Source organism: Macrobrachium rosenbergii, chromosome 13, assembly GCF_040412425.1.
Source record: "Macrobrachium rosenbergii isolate ZJJX-2024 chromosome 13, ASM4041242v1, whole genome shotgun sequence".
NCBI lineage: Eukaryota > Metazoa > Arthropoda > Malacostraca > Decapoda > Palaemonidae > Macrobrachium > Macrobrachium rosenbergii.
In genome coordinates this window covers 18,238,481-18,250,585 of record NC_089753.1, presented here as the reverse complement: position 1 = coordinate 18,250,585, position 12,105 = coordinate 18,238,481, and the positions used below count along the sequence as shown (strand labels likewise).

At 37.4% G+C, this 12,105-nt stretch overlaps 1 protein-coding gene across 3 annotated transcripts in view; it reads left to right on the top strand.

Annotated features, from left to right (window-relative positions):
• The first annotated feature begins 9,003 nt into the window (after positions 1-9,003).
• LOC136844941 (repetitive organellar protein-like) overlaps positions 9,004-12,105 on the top strand; it is an 88,838-nt gene continuing 85,736 nt past the window's right edge. For all 3 annotated transcript variants that reach the window (XM_067114343.1, XM_067114344.1, XM_067114342.1), the window contains exon 1: positions 9,004-9,150. The gene's annotated coding sequence lies outside the window, so the exon portion shown is untranslated. The remainder of the gene's footprint in view (positions 9,151-12,105) is intronic.

Here is a 12,105-nt window from a genome sequence, read left to right as displayed (position 1 = left end):
GGATAGAAAATAAAACGATACTGTGCACCTGAATTCAGGAGACGTCAACAGAAGGCATGAATAAATTTGTTTTTCGCTTAACCATTTAGAAATCGGATCTATTACTGCAGTAAGCAAACTTTTCTGCATGTTAGTTATGACCAAGATCAAACACAAAGGAAACTAAGAAGTATTAAACCTAATACCCTGTAGGGGAGGTTAGTGCCATCAGTGATCCAAAGGCATTACTTAGGTTCTTTGCAGCATTCCTGCAGCCCCTAGCTGCAACTCCTTTCATTCTTTTTACTGTACCTCCATTCACATTCTCTTTCATCTCACTTTCCACCTTCTAACAGCTTTTTCATAGTGCAACTGCAAGGTTTTCCTCCTCTTACATCTTTAAAACTTTTTACTCTAAATTTCCTTTTCAGCACGGAATGACCTCATGTGGTCTAGTGCTTGACCTTTGGCCCAAATTTAATGTTACTCAAATTAAGACGGAAGAAAAAATTCCAATACTTAGTATGGTAGCTTCATCATGAAACAAGTAAACATTCTCGAAGATACAGAAGTCAATGTATCAAAAGTTAAACATACATGTTTGGTTATGTCCCAAAGGTTTATACATACAACTGAGACGTGTTTCAGACATTGGAAAAAAAGAAATATACGCTACAATTAAATACATATGAATAACATACATAATACAGATGATTTTACATAAGGGGAAAGCTAATTACACCACATTTACAAATTTTACCATACTGTAAAAAGAACATATCAAAACCCTAAAACTAAAAATAAAAGAAAAAGTAATAAACTTTAGGCCCTGTTGGGGGTTGGTTAATACCATCAGTGCAGGCATTGCTTAAGATTCTTTGCAGTGTCCCATTGGTCCTTATCTGCAACCCCTTTCATTGCTTTTACTTTACTACAATACCTCTGTTCATATTGTCTTCCATCTTTCTTTCCACCCTCACATCAATTGTTTAATAGTGCAACTGTGAGGTATTCCTCCTGTTACACCTTTCAAACATTTCACTCTTAATTTCCTTCCAGCTATGAATGACCTCATAGGTCCCAGCACTTGCCCTTTGGCCTAAGTTCTATCTCCCATTCCATTCCATTCCAATAAATATTGGTCCACTCAACCTCTTAGGTCTGACATTTGAGCAATTGAACAAGTAGGTACCCTAGATAAAACCATACTTACACTTTACATAAAGCAGAAACCACATTTAAAAACAAAACTCATAAAACTGCTCTAAATTTTGCAAGGTGAAGTGAAGAGATTGAACACTTGAGATGTGACAAAATAATGGACACTCGTACCTTGGTTAACAGACAGTCCGTACTTAGGCCTAACAAATTTTTTCCATAAGACACAATGGGAACTGGAGCAATCTGTTCCAGATCTCCAAAAGTACAGACTTAGCATGCAGAAATCATATAAAAGATATAGTAGGTAGTTGTTCATTATTAATCACTGGGAGAGTATATGGTTTATGTGGAAAGGCAACTGTGCTGCTCGTGTGGTTTTTCTTTTCTGTCCCTTTCCACTCCTTTAAAAATTAAAAATTTGTTCAATAGATGTACAATTTTGCCAGGGCCATAATCAAGAACAATTGTTTTACACATTTTATCAGTCGGCTGGGGACATCTCCATTCCCACCCTCTGAAAGAGTTCTTCAGTTGCTCCCTCCAGGTGACACAGCTCTTCTTTAGTGATCTCTTGCTTTGTGCTCCTCCATATTATTAAGTACAGTACAATTGGTGCTATTTTTTTTACCAAACCTGGACATTTCAATTGGCAAGCTGATACTTTTAGGATATGTAGAGGTTACCTATGGGAAGTAAATCCCAAAGTTCGCCAAAAATCCCAAAGCACATTTTCAAGTTGTTAAAAGAGAAATGGCGGCTGTATTGGATTTCCAACTTTCTCTTAGTGTTTCCTAATAAAATCTAAAATATTGTGTTGAAAGGGTGAAAGTTGGTTGATTCTTGTATTTTAGAATTGTATAATCTGATTTCGTTAGCATGTTTGCTTTTAAACTTAAACTAGGGAAATTACTGTATATCTTATCGAAGAACAAAGAGTATAGATTTTCGATGAAGATAGTTTCCTTTCTTTGTACTAGAAATCTATCATTGCAATCAAATTTTGCTTCTAAACAATAATTCTTCAGTATTTCATTAGCTTTCAAGTGAAACCAAAATCATGTCTCTACATCAATTTGTTGCAGAGTTATCCTTGTTTTTTCGAAAATATCTGAAGTTCACTTTCCATTTGCTCTTACTCAATATCGTATGAGAAAAAACACTTTCATGTCAGTTGTATTAATACGGTCATCATTATTTTTCAGGTATCCTAAAGATAGCCAATCCCAGAATATGCATTTTGTTTTTATTATTACTAATAAATTCTACAAGTAAACTTACATAAAAATGTGTTTATCAACAACCAAGATTAATTGATTGATGTTCATAACATATAATGAATTCTTAATTAATTACATCGTTTTACATAGATTATCAAGAATGCATGAAAGAACAGTAAAATCATAAGATATTTTCTTTCCTTAAACCTATTTTTGTTGTCTTTTTCGTGGCCTTTAAATCTCATCATCATCATCTTCATGAACCTCGGCTTGTGTATTTCTGAATCTATCTCTTCCTATCCTCTTCATTTACTATATTTGGGTTACTGCATCCACACCCTGCACAATAAGATGCATATTAGCACACTTTAGTCCATTTCTTCTACATTCACAGTTATGCTCACATCCAATATGACAATTACATACAATATATAAAGAAGGGAAGGTGGAATTGGCTCTTGGAATGAAGTCACTGGTTTCAACCTACTATTATCTACTTTCCAGCCCACTTGGTGATATGTAGATAATTACCTAACCATTCTTGCACTTGATGATGTGCACGAAAGGAATGTTGGCTAGCTTGCAGCTGATGTGGGGGTTTAGTGTGGATAGTTGAAGTCTGGCATGCACAGATTTTTTAGCTATTGTCTTCAAGTATGAATGATACCTAAGTAAATCAAGGCTACCACCTCCCTTGGCGCCACATATTGCCAGCATGAAGTCTTCTCCAGCTTCAGCTATGTCATCTGGAGAGGCCTGTGGGTCATTAAAAATCTTACTTTTTCTTGCAATCCATTGTCTTCTTGTAATATCTTGAAGGGAGATTGTTTTCCTCTAGGGTAGAGGGCAGAGGTTGTATCGCAGCCTGTGATTGCATGCAGGAACAACAAGTTTGTTGTTATTCCACCCAAGGCCTCTTGAATTTTCTTACTGCTAACTATTCTATTTGGGCGATGTTTATTTGCCGGCACTAACATTTGAATATCTATGTGAAACTTAGCAAGAGCAATTAATAATACTAGAAGATCTGTGTCTTCTCCAACTACAACTGAATTGTCCTGAATCTCCTACATCAATGGCTGTTTTTATTATTATTAGTCTTTCTACATCTCCCTTTGCTTGATAAACTCTGCAACCAGCATCAACCGGATGTTTAGAGAGGAGCTTGATAAATCTTGCTTTGTTTTCTTAGTTTCCAAAAATTCCTTACTGTGATAATGGAACTTATATGTTTTTTTTTCTATAAGTACACCACAAGAAGACTGTGTGCCTCCACGTCGGATGTGCTCTTCATCTTTAGCATTACAGCATTCATAACCGTCAAATATATGCGCATTTGCAAATTTCTCCTTGATGAAAGTAACATTGTGTGCAAATCTTTCTGTACGTTACAGGACACTGCCAGGTAATGTGATGGAGAACATACCCACCATGTAACATATGCACTACCATATGAAGAATATTTTCCTGACAAGGCATCAAGTTCTCAAATACTGGGACAAGTGTGAACTTTTTCCTTTTTGCATAAATAAATCATCAAACAGAGAAGAGGGACAAGCAGCAAGTTCATACGAAAGATACGATTTGAGATCTTCACTCTTAGCAACACACACAATCCTATGGAATAACTGGTTGGGGTTGACAGTAATGTGGTTATCTGTTATCTTAACTGCCTTTGTTATATCTGCCAAAGGTTTAACATTATTTTTTCTCTGGAGGTGGATGTCTTTGAAGGCCTGGTCTTGCATTCATTTTCTTCACTAATGTTAATCCAATTGACAAGTCTACATCACAATTTACGTTTTCCCTTGCCACAGCACCACTTGCTATGGAAGTTAGTAATGGTGATGATCTGGTGAATGGATTATGAACTAATAACCAATTTTTGAATGTAGACATACCAGTCACATTGCGGCTCTGACGAGAGTCCCTTAGCTCTACATGTCGGAATAGGAAGCAGTAACGCCATTGAAGAATTCCACTGCGTTGATTGTATTTGTTGTAGCTGGCATTGCTTGGACCCATTTTGCTATAATGACAGTGTGATTCCGTGTCGTCGGGTTAGGCGTCCAGTTGTTTTTATTGAACGCATAAGGATTTGTATGTATGTTTACACATACATACATATAGAAAGTCAATCATTCATCCGTCATCACGCGTAGGTTGCCATATGCACTTGAACTTAAGTGGGAATGAAATGGATGAAATAAAGTTTATATGTATCCCTCATGTCATTTCTGCCACCCCTCACCTCCAGTTGAAAACATCTATGCATGCACAGCTGGTTGCACAGAAGAAAAGGTTTTCATTCAGTTAAAAGATGATGATGCGTTTTATTTCTCACTCCGGGTACATTTTAACCACTACTAAGAGTTGCTGTTTTATTTACATTGTTTTACATCAGTGGATATCTCTATCATTACATATCGAATATATATGTATATATGCAACTTTCTCTCTCTCTCTCTCTCTCTCTCTCTCTCTCTCTCTCTCTCTCTCTCTCTCTCTCTCTCTCTCTCTCTCTCTCTCTCTCTCTCATTTATACTGCAGATATTTTTTTGTAAATAAACATTGTAAGTCAGAAAGAAATGCTCTTAAAGTGTTACAGGTATTCTGGTTTTTACTGATTTTGTGTGCATTTTGGTAAACAGCAACGAAAAGTTGAATGGCTGAGTGTCCCATCGCTTGGCTTGACGGCCTAAATTTACTAATCAACTCAAAGTTCTTTTTATTTATTTCATTGTTTTATGACAGCTGATCTTGCTGTTTACCAGTATGTATCGAGAATATGTATAGATGGGTGTAGTATGTAATATGTATATATATATATATATTATATATATATATATATATATATACATATATATATATATATATATATATATATATAGGAAATATATATTATGACAGGTATGTATACATATACATATATATCACGTTTATAAGCAAATCCCACAGGAAAAAGACAGGCAGACGTTCAGTACCAAGAGCTTTCACGTTTATTGTCTTTCTGTGATTTTTAAGCACTGAAGTCATGTGCATCTACTGTGATTTTTAAGCAAATATATAATATATTATATATATATATATATATATATATATATATATATATATATATATATATATATATATATATATATATATATATATATATATATATATATATATATATATATATATATTTATATATATCTCGCTATCACTCGTGTTTGCTAGTTCTCATATCCATACCATACCCATACCCATATTTGTACCGTACCAATACCTGTACCAATACCCGTATCCATACCATACCCATACTCATATCCATTCCATACCCATACCATACCATTCCCGTACCCATATCCGCACCATACCCATACCCATACCCACAGCTAAATTAACCTTACTAATAATAGTCAGCAACAGTCTACGGGCAGCACCAATCCCGTTTACCTTCCGGTCATATACAAACCTCTAACCATATCTTGGTGTAGGTGCAGGAGCAGCTGCTGATGGATTTTTGAACCAATGCTGATGCTATTGGCAGTTCTGGACCATCACCAGTAGTGCCTGTTGTTGTTCTAGAGTCACCCTCTGAGTCCATTTCAAAACGAAAATAACAAAGCTCAGCCAAAAATCTTTTATTGTGTACTGTTGAATCACTGAATGTTGAGAATTTCTGGACGGTCATTAAGATATGATTCTTTAAAGACATCTTCACAACTCCAATATCCTTTGAAGCAGTCTTCAGCTCCTGGAAAAATGCCCATTGGATTATAACATCAACTTAAATTCTTAAAGACTCCAGAATCATGTTGATGCCATCCTCAGCTAAACAGATTCCTGTTGGACCCTCTTCCCTTCAGGGAAGAAATCCAGGCTCTGTCTTCGGAATCATTTCTTCCACCTCCTGGAGAAACGCCCATTGGTTTATAACGTGGTCTTAATCTTAAAGACTAGTTGTATGAAAGGAGTAGTATTTTCTGTGATCCTTATAATGCAGGTGGTTCATATTTACCACACGAGATTAATTAAACACTTCTTAAATTCTAAAAGTCAAGCAAGTTATATTTTTTGATGTCTGCAAATTATAAACATTTCGTTAATAGTACTCAATCTCAACACATTTTATTTCGTCATAAAGCATGGAAATGGGAAGAGGAAAGGGGAGGGGAGGCAAGTGATGAGAACGGGATGGGCGGGGAGGGACGCACGCACACAAAGGCAGCCAAGGAAATCGATATAATAGAAGGGGAATGGGATGGGCACACACATAACACATGCAGAAGGTCAGCCAAGGAAATTAATATAATAGATGTTATCCCCTTCGGTTATTTATACCGCAGTTTATCGTGAACAATATAGAGGCAGTTTTGGTAAATGAACCTCCTTTCAGGACTAATATTTCTCAGTAGCCAATAGCTAGAACATTCCCCCTCTCTCTCTCTCTCTCTCTCTCTCTCTCTCTCTCTCTCTCTCTCTCTCTCTCTCTCTCTCTCTCTCTCTCTCTCTCTGGGCCGTTCAGAAATTATGCAACACTTTTTGGTAATTTTTACCCCCTCTCTCTCTCTCTCTCTCTCTCTCTCTCTCTCTCTCTCTCTCTCTCTCTCTCTCTCTCTCTCTCTCTCTCTGGGGCCGTTCAGAAATTATGCAACACTTTTTTTGGTAATTTTTACCACTCCCCCCTTGTCACGCCTCATAACACATGTCCAGATCCCCCCCTAGAAACTTGTGTAACATCAGCTAGTACCACCCCCGAATTAGCATGTTTCCCTTTTTTTAATGCAATAATATATTTAAGTCTAGCCTAATACCTGGAAATTATTACCTTTAAGTTTTTCTTAATACCTTTATTTTATGATATTAAAGAATCACGGATAAATTTGAAATGAAAATGTTTTCTTATGCCATGTATAGAGGAGGATTAATTTTTTATATTTTTCAAAGTCACATTTATGCATAATGTAGAGAATATCGGAGCTCAGAAAAGGGATGAGTTTGTGATATTATTCTATGTCATATAATACATATAGTAGAAAAATATTTAAGTACAGACAAGGGTTGAGTTTGTGATAGTTTTTAGACAATTATGGCAACAAAAAAAATTAAATACCAAATTCTCAATATTACTAAAATATAATAAAAGTCTGTTGCAGAATCTTCACTCTCTCTCTCTCTTTTGTCCCTTTCCAAAAGAAAAAAGGAGCAAAATCTGAAAATGTTAGGTAACCTATGGCTGCAAACCACCTGCCCCCACCCCCCGTGACCCTCATAACACTTCACAATATCCCCTCCCCTTAAGTAGTTAACGTAATTTTTGAACGGCCTCTCTCTCTCTCTCTCTCTCTCTCTCTCTCTCTCTCTCTCTCTAATGTTCATGCTCGTGAATTTTAATGTATGTTTTTTTTTTTATATTTGTTACTGTAAATGATATACTGTACACGCAACTGTTTATGCTAAGTATTATCATGCATAATCTCTCTCTCTCTCTCTCTCTCTCTCTCTCTCTCTCTCTCTCTCTCTCTCTCTCTCTCTCTCTCTCTCTCTCTCTCTCTCTCTCATCTTGACGTTCCACCCATGCATTCGATTAACTTAGGTCTCTTTAACCTTGAAATAAATGTTTCCGCTATGGTTAATATATAATCAGACTAGCTATGCGTATTGCTGAAGTTTTTGGAACTTGGTAGACGTGAAGCAATATGCTACAGCTTGAAAAGTTACTAAACTTGGGGTCCGTTCTCACTAGTGAAGTTATCGCAGGTATTGTGCCCTCACTACTCTCTCTATTCCTACAGAATACATTTCCACGTGGAACAAACCATTGAACGATGCTCTGTATTGCAAGAGTATGAAAATGATGAATATCTAAACAAAAAAAGAGTAGTTTTGCAGAAGGAACTGATCAAATCTCAATAAACACCTTAATAATTGTAGCAAACCCTTCTAGCATTTCAGTAAAAAGAAAGAGACACAACTAAGCCACATTGAAATCAGCAACGTTATCTCCATTCTTTAATTAATTTTTTTGCCTCATTAAATATAATTAAAATACTTTATAACGGTGTCTCCATCAGTTAGACAGAGTTTACTATCATGTGCGTTTTCATGTATAATGCCGTGTTATTTGCTAATTTATTCTAGTACTTTTTTGCTTATGCACATGAGCATTGATAAGTATTACCATACACGTCAGAAAAAAATGTGATGATCGCAATTCATCTGGAAATAATGATCACCACCATGAGGCAAAGGAAACTGTTCCTCATTTATACAGTAAATAAAATGTCACTGAATAACACCTGTCATTATTATTTTATATTTAACGTGGAAGTCAAGTAAAAAATAATCACAACATATAGATTACTTCCATATAATGTTAATTAATTGTTGTTAATGAGTTCTGCGTCTGCATAGCTTGTAAGCGAACTTACTGGCTCATTACTTTATGTTCTTATTCTCCCATACATATATATTCCAAGAAAGATGGTTTACCGAAGTGAAAAAGAAAGTACGACGCGTTTGCCAAAAGAGAATAATTTATTCTTCTTATTTATTATTCAACTGTTGCTCAACACTGGTTTTTCAAAGAATTCATTTACTGGTCAAGAAGTTAGAAATATCTCTAAAATAAGAATAACTGATGAAAAATAGGTCTGAATGTAACCTCGCCGACTCGCCGTCTATACCGAAAGTGCAAAGAGGAAGAACCGAAGAAGATTATAAGCCAAAAACTACAGGGACTCAGTCGTAAACAAACATATGCATTGTTGATCAGTATACCTTGTTTGGTATTCCTTATTTTACTAAGCAGGTGAGCCCTTCATGTACTTTCTATTGTTATTAAAGTTTCCAAATACGTTGTATATCCTCCTCCGGCTTGGCTGCTGTTGACGTAAGCCATTATCAATAGATGCTAGCATAACTGAAGTAAGCCACAAAGCCTGGCTTAGATAGAATTCGTCAGTTTTTGGGTGTCCCATGTGGGTGTCCATCGTGGACTGGAATGCCCAGGGATAATATGTGGAATGGCTGCCAGTAACTATTTTCGATGATGATGATGATTTAAACTCAATTCCGGTAGTATGCTGACTGAGAGGGACGGAGGAGGGGGGTCCTGGATGGTGATGGACCCCCTGGCTAGGTGAGGCCACGGCATCCATGGTAAGGTTAAGTAAGGGTATGGCTGGTTAGGCATAGCTTTATGATTCAGGACCTCTCTTATCTTCTTCTTTATCTTCAGCCTTTCCCATCTTTATATGGGGTCGCTGTTTGTTGTTAGTCTTCTCCATCTTCTGCGATCATGCACCATTACCTCACTCACGTTCTTCTCCTGCATGTCCCTGTTAACTGTGTCTCCATCTCATTCTTGGTCTACCTCTCCTCCTTGTTCCAGGCACTTCCATATTCATGGTTTTTTACATACAGAATCCTCCTCTCTTCTCATAACATGTCCAAACCATTGTAATCGTCTCTGTTGCAGCTTCTTTGATATTTCTGTAACTTTCACGTCCCTCTTATGAAGTCATTCCTTATCCTGTCTCTTCTTGTCACTTAGCATCCAACGTAGCTTTCTCATTTCTGCCACTTCCATCTTTCTCTCTTGTGCTTTCTTCATGGGCCATGTTTCACAACTATACATCAACACAGGTCTGACAGTGCTCTTGTACATTTTTCCCTTCATCTTTACATTAAATCTTTTGTCATATAATGCACCTGATGTTTTCCTCCAGTTGCATCAAGCTGATTGTATGCTGTGGTTCACTTCCTCCTCCATCCCTCCACAATCAGTTACACACGACCCAAGGTACTTAATGGATGTAGCTCTTTTTACTTCTGCCTACTCTAAGTTGATGCTTCCCTCTTGGTCTCCTCCATTCATCCACATATATTCAGTTTTTGCTCTGCTTATCTTTGAGGCCTCTGTCCTCCAACGCACTTCTCCACAACTCCAATTTCCTGCCTGTCTGCTTCTTCCTTACTGGTGGTCACTAGCACTATGTCATCTGCAAAGTACACTCCAAGGCACCTGATTTTCACTCCAGACACTATCACATCCATTACCATATCAAAAATATAGGGACTCATGGCAGAACCTTAGTGGAGTCCAACTTTCACCTCAAACTTGTCTGTTGTTCCCACTGAGCTTCTTACCTGTGTTGTTGCTTCTCTATACATATTTACAATCCCACATATTTTTCTGAGACACCTTTTTCCCTCATGCACCTCCACACTTCTTGCCTAGGCACTCGATCACATGCTTTCTCAAGATCTATAAATACAAGATTTAGTTCCTTTCCTTTTTCTCTATATTTTTTCCATGACTTGTCACACTACAAGATGGCATCTGTTGTCCCTTTTCTGGCATGAACCCAAACTGTTCGTCACTTGTAGATGTTTCATCCCTTAGCCTTGCCTCTATTATTCTCTCATAGATTTTCATGGTATCTGCCATCAGCTTTATGCCCGATAGTTAACAATCTTGGATGTCCCCTTTTTCATTGTAAATGGGGACTAGCAGGCTGTTTCTCAGGCATCAGGTATCTTCTCCTGCTGGTAGATCTTATTGAACAAGTCCCACAAAATGTCAGTTCCCTCCTCTCTTAAGCACCTCCACACCTCGACTGGTATTCCATCTGGTCCCACTGCTTTACCTTTCTTCATTTTACTTAGTGCCCGCCTCACTTCTCTCCGATTAATCCTGGGAACTTCTCTTTCATTTGCTACTCCATCCTCAATGATATTCTTGGGATTTTCTCCATTTAGAAGATTTTCAAAATACTCTCTCCATCAGGACCTCTCTTATATCCTTCATTTATGGGGGACCACGATGGCAAAGCATGGTTGTTTGGCTGGGTAATACAAAATAATAAATAACCTGTGAGAATGTATTTTGACATCACTATGATACTAATGTAAGTTTTGGTTGTTTTTAAGATAAGCATTATTGAATGTTTATAGAGTGGATGCAAAGTAGGGAGATGGGTAGACATGAGAAATCTCGCCACAAATTCCTAGATTGCTGTTCTTGACTTAGGCTAATCAGACCTTACTTTCTTAACCTGATTTGAAATGCCATGCTCTGATCTGTCTAGGGGGGGCTTTGCCTCCCCAGGACCCCCCCCCCCCTCCCCCAAGTAGCACTGAATATCAGAAACAGATCAGTGGGACTTGGCAAAATTTATGCTTGGAATGTGGTCTGGAACTGGCTATGACCTAACCAAAGCAACCTTAACCTAACCCTCCCTAAAGCATTATGCCCTAACCTAACCAGGACTTACTTCATAACCTGACCTTGGGGCGCTGTACCCTGGCCTGGAACAGGGCCTTCATTCCCCCAGGACCCCTCCAGGTAACACTTAACACCAAGCACATGAACTGGCCTAGTCTACCCATTTGTGGTAGTAGGTTCATTGTAATAATTTATCTAAAACAACAAAGAGCTGCTTCCCATACTCAAAATTATTTGTTAGTCTTCAAGTGTTTGGAGTTTGGTCGTGAAAGTGCTAGAAAACAGTTGTTTTGTATTCGGTCAGAACAGTAAAATGCATGTGGGAGGCTGTTTGATGTCTCTAGAGCAGGTAAACATGTTTAATTATTTCAAGAAATTGAAGAATTTTAAATGAAACACCTTTCATATACCATTTGTGAACAACACCTAATTTCATGGCACCCAATTCATTGTGTATTGTAACAGTAAACAAACATGCTTCAATTTTGGAAGTTGAAACAGGGAAGAATGGCTGCATCTGGATCAGAGTGGAGGTAT